The following is a 16,763-nucleotide window of genomic DNA, read 5'->3' on the forward strand; positions in this document are numbered from 1 at the left end:
TATGTCCGTCGTTTGCCCATCGTTTGTCCATGTTTGTCCAGGAAACATTTTCGTTTGTCCACCTTTTGTTAAAAAGTTATTTCAAAAAAACAAAAATCGTGTGTGAAGTTGGCACCTCCATTTACAAGTAATTAAAAAAACCAAATGCCATCGTTTGTCCATCGTTTGTCCACGATTGTCCAGGAAAAATTTTCGTTTGTCCACCTTTTGTTAAAAAGTTATTTCAAAAAAACAAAAATCGTGTGTGAAGTTGGCACCTCCATTTACGAGTAATTAAAAAAACCATATGCCATTCGTTTGTCCATCGTTTGTCCATGTTTGTCCAGGAAAAATTTTCGTTTGTCCACCTTTTGTTAAAAAGTTATAACAAAAACATTTTTTTTCGAAAAAACCCAAAAAATTTTTGTTTCGCTTTATTGTTCTAAATCGTATGTCCGTCGTTTGCCCATCGTTTGTCCATGTTTGTGCAGGAGAAATTTTCGTTTGTCCACCTTTTGTTAAAAAGTTATTTCAAAAAAACAAAAATCGTGTGTGAAGTTGGCACCTCCATTTACGAGTAATTAAAAAAACCAAATGCCATTCCTTTGTCCATCGTTTGTGCACGTTTGTCCAGGAAAAATTTTCGTTTGTCCACCTTTTGTTAAAAAGTTATAACAAAAACATTTTTTTTCGTAAAAACCCAAAAAATTTTTGTTTCGCTTTATTGTTCTAAATCGTATGTCCGTCGTTTGCCCATCGTTTGTCCATGTTTGTCCAGGAGAAATTTTCGTTTGTCCACCTTTTGTTAAAAAGTTATTTCAAAAAAACAAAAATCGTGTGTGAAGTTGGCACCTCCATTTACAAGTAATTAAAAAAACCAAATGCCATTCGTTTGTCCATCGTTTGTCCACGATTGTCCAGGAAACATTTTCGTTTGTCCACCTTTTGTTAAAAAGTTATTTCAAAAAAACAAAAATCGTGTGTGAAGTTGGCACCTCCATTTACGAGTAATTAAAAAAACCATATGCCATTCGTTTATCCATCGTTTGTCCACGTTTGCCCAGGAAAAATTTTCGTTTGTCCACCTTTTGTTAAAAAGTTATTTCAAAAAAACAAGAATCGTGTGTGAAGTTGGCACCTCCATTTACGAGTAATTAAAAAAACCAAATGCCATTCGTTTGTCCATCGTTTGTCCACGTTTGCCCAGGAAAAATTTTCGTTTGTCCACCTTTTGTTAAAAAGTTATAACAAAAACATTTTTTTTTTCGAAAAAACCCAAAAAATTTTTGTTTCGCTTTATTGTTCTAAATCGTATGTCCGTCGTTTGCCCATCGTTTGTCCATGTTTGTCCAGGAGAAATTTTCGTTTGTCTACCTTTTGTTAAAAAGTTATTTCAAAAAAACAAGAATCGTGTGTGAAGTTGGCACCTCCATCTACGAGTAATTAAAAAAAACAAATGCCATTCGTTTGTCCATCGTTGTCTACGTTTGTCCAGGAAAAATTTTCGTTTGTCCACCTTTTGTTAAAAAGTTATTCCAAAAAAACAAGAATCGTGTGTGAAATTGGCACCTTCATTTACGAGAAATTTAAAAAACCAAATGCCATACGTTTGTCCATCGTTTGTCCACGTTTGTCCAGGAAAAATTTTCGTTTGTCCACCTTTTGTTAAAAAGTTATAACAAAAATATGCCTATAACAAAAATATTCTTTACAGCGTAGGTAAATGCAAAACTCTAATTCTACGAATCTTCAAATGACTTGCGCGCAGGATTTCTGATCAATTGAGAGCTCACCAGATACAATCCGTCACGACGTACGCCATTTTCCACATCACAACGTAACATTTCAGCCATAAGTCATTTTGGCAAAGAATATTTCCATTGATCTCTAGTGAAAGTTGTATTGTGGTGCTACCTCCATTAAACAAAATTTTACAGTTCAACGAAAATACAATTTTTTTAAACTACACGGAAAGTTTTAAATTGTACATAAAATTTACGGTGTTAGCATGAGCCAATAACGTTTGCACGATCACGTATCGAAAAGCAATTTCACTCAAACGATAAATATAAATCTGCCAAAAAAATCGTAAAAATTATAATAAGTTATAGATCTTATGAGTATAGGTAGCCACCATTTCACATATTTTCCTAATCCGATTAACCAATTCAGTGCTATTGCGATTTAAAAAATTTATTTGAGTCATGGATCATACAACACGATACTGGCCTAGCTTTACATTGTATATCTTGTTTCTTTTTTTTTTTTTTTTTGATGTTAGCACTTTTCTTCAAATTTATAGGGATCTTTACCATCAATCACGAAGGCTTGGTTGCATTTAGGAAATGTTTCGTTTTGATGTGGACCTCAAAATGTATGTTATATGGAATAATGTTTTATATTTCCAAACTTCATTTACATTGGTTTTACCACGTATTGACACATATTGTTATAGAAAAAAATCGCCATAAATTTAGCTGAAGTATTTATTAGTGAAAATTGTTAATAAATCAATTAAAACTCTGGAGAGTGGATGTGTATTTGTATATTATTTTCATAACGAAAGTACGAAAAAAATTAAATTTGTTTGCGTTTACTCAAAAAATAAAATAAATTTTGAGTTACATACATCACATGGACAATAATTAACAACAAATTAGTTATAAATAATGATAATAATTTGTCTGTAAATGCAAAACATGAATGTAAAAAACTTTGAATTCTGAAAAATTTAAAAAAATTAATGGCCTTTGTATAGAAACCCTTAAATAGCTCACCTTATGTGTAACAATTGCAGATGTCATGTATTTGAAAATTTTTAAATATCGCTGTCATATTTCGCTTTGAATATTCTAAGCTATTTTTTACTCTGAAAAAATTAAAATATAAAGGAATCATATTTATGACTTCATTTTAAAATAAAAATAATTTTTTTATTTTTGATGCCATACTTTTAATGAGTATGAGTTAGAGGTTTACGCTGATCACTTTTTTGGCGGCGGCGTAGGATCCACAGGGTATACCGGCGGCGAAGCTTGCGATTTTGAGGTGAAAGATGTTAATGGTTATATGCTCAGACCAAACTGTTTTTTCCCGGCCTTATACTTTAAGAGTCGTTTTGTGTCTCAATTTCCACCACGCACGTGCTGTCAGTGGAAAATGGCGTACGTCGTGACGGATTGTATCTGGTGAGCTCTCAATAGATCAGAAATCCTGCGCGCAAGTCATTTGAAGATTCGTGGAATTAGAGTTTTGCATTTACCTACGCTGCAAAGAATATTTTTGTTATAGGCATATTTTTGTTATAACTTTTTAACAAAAGGTGGACAAACGAAAATTTTTCCTGGACAAACGTGGACAAACGATGGACAAACGAATGCCATTTCGTTTTTTTAATTACTCGTAAATGGAGGTGCCAACTTCACACACGATTCTTGTTTGTTTGAATTAACTTTTTAACAAAAGGTGCACAAACGAAAATTTCTCCTGGACAAACATGGACAAACGATGGGCAAACGACGGACATACGATTTAGCACAATAAAGCGAAACAAAAATTTTTTTGGGTTTTTTCGAAAAAAAAAAATGTTTTGTTATAACTTTTTAACAAAAGGTGGACAAACGAAAAATTTTCCTGGACAAACGTGCACAAACGATGGACAAAGGAATGGCATTTGGTTTTTTTAATTACTCGTAAATGGAGGTGCCAACTTCACACACGATTTTTGTTTTTTTGAAATAACTTTTTAACAAAAGGTGGACAAACGAAAATTTCTCCTGGACAAACATGGACAAACGATGGGCAAACGACGGACATACGATTTAGCACAATAAAGCGAAACAAAAATTTTTTTGGGTTTTTTCGAAAAAAAATGTTTTTGTTATAACTTTTTAACAAAAGGTGGACAAACGAAAATTTTTCCTGGACAAACGTGGACAAACGATGGACAAACGAATGGCATTTGGTTTTTTTAATTACTCGTAAATCGAGGTGCCAACTTCACACGGGATTTTTTTTTTTGAAATAACTTTTTAACAAAAGGTGGACAAACGAAAATTTTTCCTGGACAAACGTGGACAAACGATGGACAAACGAATGGCATTTAGTTTTTTTAAATACTCGCAAATGGAGGTGCCAACTTCACACACGATTTTTTTTTTTTTGAAATAACTTTTTAACAAAAGGTGGACAAACGAAAATTTTTCCTGGACAAACGTGGACAAACGGTGGACAAACGAATGAGATATGGTTTTTTTAATTATTCGACCAAGTAGGTGCCAACTTCACAGAGCTCTTGATTTCCCTATTTTGTAAAGTCACTTATTTCCACTCTAATAAAAACTGTGCGTGGCTTTCAAATCATGTTGCCCATTTTTTATTTCTCTTTATAAGTAAAATAATTGTAACCATATTTAGTACGATAAGTAATTTTTTGTTCGAGTTCTGGATATGTTGGGAAAAAATGGGCGTTGCCTCGTCTTCGGAAGTAAAACCGCATTTAAATAAAATAATTTTTCCCAGGCACATTGCCTGCTATATTCACTTACGGAATGTCAAAATTTCTCATATTTTCAAATACTTCTTTACCAAACTAATAGCCAATCTGACAAACCTCTAGACGCCATTTTTTTAATTCTTGGTTCTGGTTATTTCGAACTCCTTTCGCGACAGTTACAGAATCATTTCAGTAAAACTTTGGAATTATTTCGGTGCAAATTTGGAGTCATATCAGGATCACTTCGGGATCTTATTTACAAATTGGACCTTCTGGATATTTTCGAGAATATTTCGAAACCGTTTAAGGACTGTTACAGAATCACTTTAAGGTTTGTTAATGTATTATTTTTTAAAGCCTTAAGACTCACTTAGAGACCGTTTCAAGACAATTTTAAGAAGTGATCCTGAATTTTGAACAAATTGGTTCCGAATTTTTTTCGAAATAATTACGTAAATAATACCGAAATAATGCTGTTACTTTCCCGAAGCAAAGTTCGAAACAGTCTCGAAATGAGTTTCCAGAAGTTGTCCCGAAATTATACCTGAAAATAATCCTGGAATCGGTCCAAATTTGTCTCGAAATTGTATCGAAATGAATCAAAAACAATCCCGAAGTGAGTTCAAAATATTGTCGAAGTGAGTGATCCTGAAGTTTTCCCGAAATTATATCCGATATACTCGATATATACCGAAATGATCCTGACAAAAATTTCAAAATTCTTGGTTCTAGTTATTTCAAACTCATTTCGGGGCAGTTAAAGAATCACTTCAGTAAAACTTTGGAATTATTTCGGTATAAATTTGGAGTTATCTCAGGATCACTTCGGGATATTATTTACACATTGGGGCTTCTGGATATTTAAAGACTGTAACAGGAATCACTTCAGGCTTTTTTAAGGTATTATTTCTTAAAAACTTCAGACTCACTTGTTCCAAGACAATTTTAGGAAGTGATCCTGAAATTCCTACAAATTGGTTTCGACATTGTTTTGAAATAATTACGTAAATAATACCGAAATGTTGCTGTTACTTTCCCGAAACAAAGTTCGAAATAGTCTCGAAATGAGTTTCTAGAAGTTGTTCTGAAATTATACCTCAAATAATCCTAAAATGATCCTTGAATCGGTCCAAATTTGTCTCGAAATTGTATCGAAATGAATCAAAAACAGTCCCGAAGTGAGTTCAAAATAGTGTCGAAGTGTGTGATCCAGAACTTGTCCCGAAATTATATCCGATATACTCCTGAAACTATCCTGAAATCATTTCAAATTGGTCTCGAAATTATATCGAAATGATTCGAGATTAGTTCCGAAGTGAGTCCTTTGAAGTCTGGGTATAATCACAAATGATCCCACACTAATCCCGAAGTGATCCCCAAATTGCACCAAAATAGTATTTGCGAAACGATGCTTAAAATATTCCAAGTGTACCGAAATTACTCTGAAATTTTCACGAAACAGTCCCGAAGTAGCCCAAGATGGTTTGAATACATACAATTCCAACCCATCCAAAATGTGATCGAAATCCGTCAATCCGTTACCTATGAATAAAGGTGTCTTTTGGCTCCATATAGGTTTATTTTTACATTTACAACAAATAGATACCTTTAACTATTCATAATACCTATTTCTCGTAAATATCGTGGACTTTCGCCTTTAAATTGCCTTGTATTTTCGGAGCATGACTTCGAAACTGGCACCTTATACCCTCATCACATTCACTGATTGTTGGCATCCCATTCAACACAACCTGCTATTTACTTCTATGAGCGATTTATTTAGTATTCCTATGTGGCTTTTGCTTTGGGAGCAACTATAGCTGTTAAATGTTTCTGAGTATCATCCCTTTCCGATATATAATACAAACACTAGATATTAATCTTAAGTTGGTCCATTGCGCCCACTGCGCCTTAGCGGCGTGACTCTCCCCCCTCTTTGCGATATGATTTGGTTGTTGGTAGACTTTTAGTCATAGGATATGAAAACCAATGATCAGAGCTTAAAGGCATTTCCTCGTTATAGTAGCTATATTTTTTTTTTTACTTGTATATACATATGCACTTATACTTCATATGGACTGCTAAGGGTGTAACTTTATCTACACTTATAAAATTGTTGCGCAGAAAATTATTGCTGCTAAATTTAGGGGTGCATCTCTCCATTTCATCTCTAAACTATTCTCCACTTATATAACCGAATTAAACTATAAGCTATATACTTTGAGCAGCAGAGGTGCGTGTCTCCGCTCTTCAGTACCACTCGTGTTGTAGCGAGCTATTTGAGCTATTTACAACTGCCGCAAGTCTTCCATAATTGCCGCTAGATGGGTCTCCTAAACATTATATAAGTAATGATAAGCGTTTTTTTAATCGCAAATGTAGATGTACATGTTAAAAAGCAGGATTTATAGAATTTGTTTGTACGATATGGGTATCAAATGAAAGGGGTTAATGAGTGGGCCTTAGTTCTATAGGTGAACGCCTTTTCGAGATATGGCTATAAAGGTGGACCAAGGGTGACTCTAGAATGTGCTTGTACGATATCGGTTTCAAATTAAAGGTATTAATGAGGGTTTTAAAAGGGAGTGGTGGTAGTTGTATAGGTGGTCGCCTTTTCGAGATATCGACATAAAGGTGGACCAGGGGTGACTCTAGAATGAGTTTGTACAATATGGGTATCAAATGAAAGGTGTTAATGAGTATTTTAAAAGAGAGTGATCCTTAGTTCCATAGGTGGACGCCGTTTCGAGATATCGCCATAAAGGTGGACCAGGGGTGACCCTAGAATTTGTTTGTACGATATGGGTATCAAATGAAAGGGGTTAATGAGCATTTTAAAAGGGAGTGGGCCTTAGTTCTATAGGTGAACGCCTTTTCGAGATATCGCTATAAAGTGGACCAGGGGTGACTCTAGAATGTGCTTGCACGATATCGGTATCAAATTAAAGGTATTAATGAGGATTTTAAAAGGGAGTGGTGTTAGTTGTATAGGTGGTCGCCTTTTCGAGATATCGGCATAAGGGTGGACCAGGGGTGACTCTAGAATGCGTTTGTACAATATGGGTATCAAACGAAAGGTATTAATGAGTATTTTAAAAGCGAGTGGGCCTTAGTTCTATAGGTGGTCGCCTTTTCGAGATATAGCCATAAAGGTGGACCAGGGGTGACTCTAGAATATGTTTGTACGATATGGGTATCAAATGAAAGGTGTTAATGAGTATTTTAAAAGGGCGTGTGGCTTAGTTCTATAGGTGGACGCCTTTTCGAGATATCGCCATAAAGGTGGACCAGGGGTGACTCTAGAATGTGTTTGTACGATATGGGTATCAAACTAAAGGTATTAATGAGGCTTTTAAAAGGGAGTGGTGGTAGTTGTATATGTGAAGGTGTTTTCCAGATATCGACCAAAATGTGGACCAGGGTGACCCAGAACATCATATGTTGGATACCGCTAATTTATTTATATATATAATACCACGAACAGTATTCCTGCCAAGATTTCAAGGGTTTTTTATTTCGCCCTGCAGAACTTTTTCATTTCATTCTACTTAATATGGTAGGTGTCACACCCATTTTACAAAGTTTTTTTCTAAAGTTATATTTTGCGCTAATAAACTAATCCAAATACCATGTTTCATCCCTTTTTTCGTATTTGGTATAGAATTATGGAATTTTTTTCGTTTTTCGAAATTTTCGATATTGAAAAAGTGGGCGTGGTCATAGTCCGATTTCGGCCATTTTTTATACCAATACAAAGTGAGTTCAGATAAGTACGTGAACTGAGTTTAATAAAGATATATCGATTTTTGCTCAAGTTATCGTGTTAACGGCCGAGCGGAAGGACAGTGTATAAAAATTGGGCGTGGCTTCAACCGATTTCGCCCTTTTTCACAGAAGTTAGTTATCGTCCCAGAATCTAAGCCCCTACCAAATTTCACAAGGATTGGTAAGTTTTTGTTCTACTTATGGCATTAAAAGTATCCTAGACAAATTAAATGAAAAAGGGCGGAGCCACGCCCATTTTGAAATTTTCTTTTATTTTTGCATTTTGTTGCACCATATCAATACCGGAGTTGAATGTTGACATAATTTACTAATATACTGTAAAGATATTAAATTTTTTGTTAAAATTTTACTTTAAAAAAAAAATTCTTTTAAAAGTGGGCGTGATCGTTCTCCGATTTTGCTAATTTTTATTAAGCATATATGTATATAGTAATAGGAGTAACGTTCCTGCCAAATTTCATCGTGCTATCTTCAACGACTGCCAAAATACAGCTTGCAAAATTTTAAATTACATTCTTTTAAAAGTGGGCGGTGCCATGCCCATTGTCCAAAATTTTACTAATTTTCTATTCTGCGTCATAAGTTCAACTCACCTACCAAGTTTCATCGCTTTATTCGTCTTTGGTAATGAATTATCGCACTTTTTCGGTTTTTTGAAATTTTCGATATCGAAAAAGTGGGCGTGGTTATAGTCCGATATTGTTCATTTTAAATAGCGATCGGAGATGAGTGCTCAGGAACCTACATACAAAATTTCATCAAGATACCTCAAAATTTACTCAAGTTATCGTGTTAACGGACGGACGGACATGGCTCAATCAAATTTTTTTTCGATCCTGATGATTTTGATATATGGAAGTCTATATCTATCTCGATTCCTTTATACCTGTACCACCAACAGTTATCCAATCAAAGTTAATATACTCTGTGAGCTCTGCTCAACTGAGTATAACAAACAAAAACACCAACAACTACCCAAACATGCTTATAACATTCAACGAAATAACAACAGCTACATAAACAATATCAACAATAAAAACAACAGCAACAACTGCAACATTAGAATAACATAAATTGCGCATTTAATTTTCTATGCTGACTCGCAGAGAGTAAGAATGTGAGTGTAAGAGAGCCAGTGCGTATACGTAATGTGAATTAATTTTACCCTGCAAAAAAAATTGTCCAAACTAATAGCTCTTTTCTTTTTACACGCGTATACGTTTACGTTTGCGCGTAAAAAAACGCTTATTCTCACTTAGATAATGCTTAGGCGACCCATCTAGCGGGAGTGGTTAAATAACTAGCTACATCACAGCGTGTACCGAAAAGCGGAGACACAACCCTCTGATGGCAATTGTGTATAACATATAGCTGAATCAGTTGCGATAATAGCTGTGTTGTTTTTACATTTATAGACGTTTACGCTTAAACTTTAGGTACTAGTCTAGTTGAGGGGTCGACTGCTAATACGCTACCAAAAATATCGAGAGGGGTGTCAAAAGACGCGTATTAATCTCGAGAACAATATCCGATGGCGGAAAAGAAACATAGTATCTATGTCCGGAGATATTTGCAGTTGAAGTTGGCGATTTTCATGTGGTTCTGGTTTGAACGAGTTAATATTTTTATTTTCCGCCTTCGGATTATTAATACTGATGTCAAGGCGCGTCGTTTGACACCTCTCTCGATATTTTTGGTAGCGTATTAGCAGTCGACGCCTCAACTAGACTATTACCAAACTTTATATGGACTGCTAAGCGTCAAACTTTAAATACACCTCTGAAATTGCTGCACATAAAATTTGTACTACTAAATTTCAATACGCATTATAGTCAGATGTAACTGAAATATGTGTCTATGTTTCACCCTCTACACTAATTCTATGTATTCTATGCGTGTCCACTATTCATCGCAACTGATTCAGCTATATGTTATACATTATGGCCATGAGAGGTTTGTGTCTCCCATTTTAGGTACAACCTGTTCTGTAGCTAGTTATTTAACCACTGCCGCTAGGTGGGTCTCCTAAGCATTATCTAAGCGAGGATAAACGTTTTTTTTACGCACAAACGTTGACGTATACGCTTGTAAAAAAAATCACGGCTAATGCTATGCACAGCAATTTCAGATGTGTATTTAAAGTTTGACGCTTAGTAGTCCATATAAAGTTTAAGCGTAAACGTCTATAGATGTAAAAAAAAACACAGTTAATATTTTTAGTATATCAAAGCAGTGCCAGAGTAATGTGAAGAATTTTTGATTTATTTTGAAATTCAACGACTATTAGGATTTATGTTTGCATTAAATAAAATGTTTAATATTTTTATTGCTTATCTCAGTTTAAGCGGCCAAAGTAGCAGGCTTAAACTGTGGTTAACTTTAACTTACACTTAGTTGATGCTGACTTTATTTTTAATATGAACCTTGACAACTCTACGACTTAGGCCCAGATTTTCAGTAGTTGGTTAAGCTAAGCTTAAACTAAGTCAAATTTAAACTCCAGTTAAACTACTGATTAGTTTTTCAGTCACAGTTCAAGGCCGCCTTTGGGGTAGGCTTTTTTGTACGGCAACATTGGTCTTTTGTTATCTAGATAATTTGTAGATACAGCAGATGAATTTTGCAACAAACATGGAAAAAATATTTCTCCAGAGAAATATATATCTAGTTCCGGAGGTGATATCCAACATCATTATTTAATTATTCTTAAATAAAATAGTTCTTGAATTAATATCCAACACATTTCTCCAGCTGATATCCTACATTGGAAATCGAGTTGAGGTGGAGTTGAAAGAAAATATCCAAGGTGGTACCACCAAAACCAGCAGCGGTTTATTGTGAGAAATAAACACCTGGTAGATACTAGTAATGAACCCTAATTAAGCAAAAATAAATTATATATATTTTATTTATTTTTGTGAAAATACTGTAGTATGGAATCTTCCATTTGAGTACAGTTAGAAAACCACAAGTGGCGAATTAAATTTCTTCAACTTAAGTTATCACATTTTTTGCTCTGCATTGGAGAGCCATCCTCGCCGATTTAACACCAGATGGAGCTTGCTTATGAAACGGCTTAGTAGTATTCGGTTGATCGAAGTGGGAACGCTATCGCAAATAAGGAAATCGATTAAATACAGACATACAATTTATTTTTGTCCCTTATTTAACGGCCGGCTCCAAGATGGAATCGGGAGTGGGGGCCGGAGTCTTCTCTGAGTCCCTAAATTTGTCTGCATCATTCAGACTCCCATCGTACTGCAGCGTGTTTCAAGCAGAAATCCTCGCGATTTGGCAAGCCTGCAAATCACTGGAGCGCTTGAATATAGCTGGTAAAGTTTGCATCCTGTCGGATAGCCAAGCAGCGATAAAAGCGCTTTCCTCGCCACACATTAACTCAAAATTAGTGTGGGCTTGTAAGCGACTCATATCCCAGTTATCCATCAATCTAGAACTACGCGTTATCTGGGTCCCGGGTCATAAGGGGATAGAGGGTAACGAGAAGGCCGACGAGCTAGCACGCAGGGGCTCATCGGAGATGAACGAGGAAATAACCAGTGTCGAAGTAGGCATACCCTTAGCAGTAGCCAAGGGGAATATCCAAAGCTTCTACTTGAAGAAAGCACAATCAAAGTGGAATAACATCACCACATGTGCGATATCAAAATCCATTTGGCCAAACTATGATGGAAACAGGACGAGAAGTCTTCCGAACAAATCCAGGGCTAACACACGCAAACTGATAGCAGTCTGCACCGGACATTGGGCAGTAGGTACACATGCGGAAAAGATGGGCATTCCGTATAACGAGTACTGACGAAGTTGCAAAGATCCAAATGCCAGGGAGACAGTAGAACACTTTATGTGTAAATGCCCGGCTAAGGTTCCTTGGAACCCCGTTTCTAGAAGACCTAAGAGGGTTATCTGTGATAGCAATCTTGAATATTTTTAATTTTATCAACAACTCTGGCTGGTTGTGATACATTGACCATAACATTCCGTAGGTTTTTAGACGAGTTTCATGGCATCAAAACGGCTTTAAATAGCTACTTGGGCGACCAGGGTCGCAGCCATTTCACCTACCTACCTAACTGTCCCAAAGCTCCTCTTATACTCAGAGCCATAGTTGCTCTCTATAGTTTGTATTTTTGCAGTAAATAAATGTTTTTGGTAAAATGTGGGGTATTCTCTTTAAGGAATCTTATGCATCTATTATTATACCCAATAGCAGTTGTGCATCTATGGTTTACTCATTTTAACTGACATTTGATGTGTTCCTGCCTTTTTTACGTCTTCCTTTGTAATGCCAGCTCTTCTTGTCGGAAGAATCAATTATTTCAAAATGTATCACTGTTAGTCTTATCCACAGCGTATCTTGTATTATTTTCAAGAAAAATTTTCTGAAGAAACTATCCTAACTATCGAGAGCTAACTTCAAACGCCCACTGTAAACATGGAAGTGGCCTGGGAGTTAGAACGGAATAAGGAGTCAAAGGTGGAGTGGGAGTAAGAATGGGAGTGGGAATGAGACTGGGGTTGAGAATGCGAATGAGAGTGGAATGAGAGTCGAGCGTTTGTGGTTTGGGGAGGGAGAGTGGGAGGACCTATGTTATAAAATAACTTCGTCCTCTTGGCAAATACTACAAGCCTTCTAGGACCTATGCCACTTGCTTATTCTAGATCTGACAGCTGTATAACTCCTAATAGCTGGAGTCTTAGCCTGGCAAGCGCAGAGTACGGAGCACAAAACGTGCTCGATCGTTTACTTCTCCAAACCGCACTTCCTACATCTGCTATCGCTGACCAAGCCTAATTTTAAGACATGTGACGCCAGAAAGCAGTGTACAGTCAGAATACCCGTCATGACTCATGAGTCTACAGTCCTCTCTTTTTAATAATAGAAGCAACTTTGTTAGTCTAAGGTTGTAAGACCTACACATAATCTTCGTCACTTTACAGCCTCGCGCTTGGACCCAGGCTGGTGCTAATATGAGTGAATAATTAATTTTTTTTTTAAATAAATATTATTCCTTAATGACGGATGCATGCAATCACGGCTTGCGTCCAATTTAGTTAGAGTAAATTCTTAATACGTAATATTTTATGCATTAAATATAAAAAAATGTATATTAATATATTCTAGTTTATCCAAAATTTACCACATTCTAATAGAACCCAAAATTTTCTCATTTCAGGTATGCATCTTCTTTATCTGGTTTTAAGTTTGAGAACTAATATGAAGGTAATAATAAAACCTCCTAATTATTTTTTGAATTTTATATGTACTTACCTCGGAAGTTTTTTTTTTTATTCAAGCTAGGCGTGAGTTCGCCTAAATTTTAGGAACTTGAACTTGAACATTCCACTGGAACCTTCCAGCATTGCAATAATTTAGGACAACCCTATCAAAAATTGTGCGAGTTTGTTTGACTACCTAAATTATTTATTTATAGCTGTGTTTTTTTCAAGTCTATATACGTTTACGCTTAAACTTTATATGGACTGCTAAGCGACAAACTTTAAATACACCTCTGAAATTGCTACGCATAAAATTAGTACTACTAAATTTCAATACGCATTATACTCAGATGTAACTGAAATATGTGTCCATGTTTCACCCACTGCACTAATTCCATGTATTCTATGCACGTCCACTATCTATCACAACTGATTTAGCTATATGTTAGCCGTGTTTTTTAACACGCGTATATCCGTTTACGCTTAAACTTTATATGGACTGCTAAGCGACAAACTTTAAATACACCTCTGAAATTGCTACGCATAAAATTAGTACTACTAAATTTCAAATACGCATTATACTCAGATGTAACTGAAATATGTGTCCATGTTTCACCCTCTGCACTAATTCCATGTATTCTATGCGCGTCCACTATCTATCACAACTGATTTATCTATATGTTAGCCGTGTTCTATAACACGCGTATATCCGTTTACGCTTAAACTTTATATGGACTGCTAAGCAACAAACTTTAAATACACCTCTGAAATTGCTACGCATAAAATTAGTACTACTAAATTTCAAATACCCATTATACTCAGATGTAACTGAAATATGTGTCCATGTTTCACCCTCTGCACTAATTCCATGTATTCTATGCGCGTCCACTATCTATCACAACTGATTTATCTATATGTTAGCCGTGTTTTTTAACACGCGTATATCCGTTTACGCTTAAACTTTATATGGACTGCTAAGCAACAAACTTTGAATACACCTCTGAAATTGCTACGCATAAAATTAGTACTACTAAATTTCAAATACCCATTATACTCAGATGTAACTGAAATATGTGTCCATGTTTCACCCTCTGCACTAATTCCATGTATTCTATGCGCGTCCACTATCTATCACAACTGATTTAGCTATATGTTATACACAGAAATACAACAGAGGGTTGTGTCTCCGCTTTTCGGTATACCCTGTGCTGTAGTTAGTTGTTTAACCACTGCCGCTAGATGGGTCTCCTAAGCATTATCTAAGCGAGGATAGGCGTTTTTTTTTCACGCGCAAACGAAACGTATACGCGTGTAAAAAAAAAACACGGCTTATGTTAAAAAATAATAAAATTTGATTTGGCAATATCTATGCATGGTTCAACAGAACAGAACAGAGGTCAAGAAGGATTCACCGTTAGTATCTTTAGATAGCAGTACAAGTATGTAAGTGCAGCGGCTCCATCTGATATGCCTTTTTTTGCCGGCGTAATGGGCCACATGTACAGAGCCATTTGCAACAATCTCAAATTGAACATTGGGATGCTGGCATGCTTTCAATAACATATTTTAGGCCAAAAAATCCACTTGGCTCCCGCATGCATATGTGCAGATTCTCAAACTTGATGATAGAATCCAATTCTTATGCCGCCATCAGCGGCAAGCCATTTAAGATCACCACTACGCCATATTCTATAATCGATTTAATACAAACCGCAGCATGTTATACTTGTAATAGACCTTTCATGACCATTTTAGTTCGATATGCACAGTTTAACAACAATGAAGAATTCAAATATTTTTGTCTTTGAATTTTGATGTTTTAATTTAGGTTGAAAAGTATGCCCATCAAAATTGTAAATTTTTATTTTGCACCCCCGACAGTTTCCAGTGATTTAGGTTTTTTCTTTTTTTAATGTAGAAGTTTAGGTCAACTCTCACCCAGCTTTAGTCTGAAAACACTAAAAAAATTGGGCAGGTCATAAGAGTTTTAAGTTGACACATGGCTTCCGATATAAGATGTGTTTGTACAACGAAAAAAGAGAACTCATGTTTTAAATTGAAATAAATGCAAGGCGCAATAACCTCCGAAGAGTTTTGAGGCTGAGCTTCTCTTCCAATTTGTGTCGTGCTCCTTTTTAATTTTTCCTACAAATTGGCGGAACGGGACCTACATGTTTTATGTCGACTCCAAACGGCATCTGCAAGGCAGACGAGTTGACACTGAGAAGCTTTTCATGGCAGAAATACACTCGGAGTGTTTGCCCAATCTTTGCCGAGGGGCGACCCCCTCTAATTGAAAAAACTTTTTTCTGAATTTTCGATGATGCTTTGCCTGGGGCATGCACCCAGGATCTACGGTGTGATAGGCAGAGTACGCTACCATCACAACACGGCGCCCACTTCCTGAATGCCTAAATTTATTTTATACATTTTGTGATGAAAGTGTGAATCCCGAATGTATATGGTTTGATATTAAATGATTTCAATCTTAAAAAATAAAAACAACATCACTGCTTTTACTCAAATACTATAATTGGCTGCTGTACACAAAACATGTGAACTACTAAATTTTTTCACTGCTTATGGTTCTTCGAAGTGCGCAAAATATTAATCTCTTGTCATATATATATTTATACATATATACATACCAAATACTCAAATATATACCTTTGTAGGCTTTTCTTCACTCTACCGTCAACTTCAAGTTTCCTATTTAGCATACTCTATATCTCCTCCAGCAGGAATATATTTATACCTTTCATGAAAATGAATAGAAGACCCACCAATAAGTATACCGAAATGATCAGGATGAAGAGCTGAGTTGATTTAACCAAGTCAGTCTGTCCGTCTTTGAGTTTGTATGCAAACTAGACCCTCAATTTTTGAGATATCTTGATAAAATTTGGTGGTTGGGTATATTTAGGTGTCCGATTAGGCATTTGTCGGAACCGGCCGGATCGGATCACTATAGCTTATATCTGCCATACAACCGATTTTTCAGAAAAAAGGATTTTTGTCATATCTTCCTCAATTGATCAGATTGAAGCTTCAAACTTCACCATATGCTTTTGTATATTGCACATATTGTTGTCTGAAAAAATGGATGAGATCGGTTGTATATATTGCATATATCCTAGGCTAGAAGCTTCCAATTTCATCAAATACTGACGTTTACGTTATATATTTTTGAGATAAGTTATTCGTTATCATAGCTATTTCATGTAGACCACAGAAAACGTAAAACGTTGCATCCTCACATAAAGTA

The 16,763-nt window shown here is 35.7% G+C and overlaps 1 protein-coding gene across 20 annotated transcripts in view; it reads left to right on the forward strand.

The window, feature by feature from the left end:
* InR (Insulin-like receptor) overlaps positions 1-16,763 on the forward strand; it is a 548,799-nt gene that overhangs the window by 350,545 nt on the left and 181,491 nt on the right. Inside the window, exon 2 of one of the 20 annotated variants that reach the window (XM_067789036.1) lies at positions 13,456-13,502. The exons of the other annotated variants lie outside the window; for them this stretch is intronic. The gene's annotated coding sequence lies outside the window, so the exon portion shown is untranslated. The remainder of the gene's footprint in view (positions 1-13,455; positions 13,503-16,763) is intronic. 20 annotated transcript variants of the gene reach the window in all.

Source organism: Eurosta solidaginis, chromosome 1 (genome assembly GCF_040869045.1).
Source record: "Eurosta solidaginis isolate ZX-2024a chromosome 1, ASM4086904v1, whole genome shotgun sequence".
Lineage (NCBI taxonomy): Eukaryota > Metazoa > Arthropoda > Insecta > Diptera > Tephritidae > Eurosta > Eurosta solidaginis.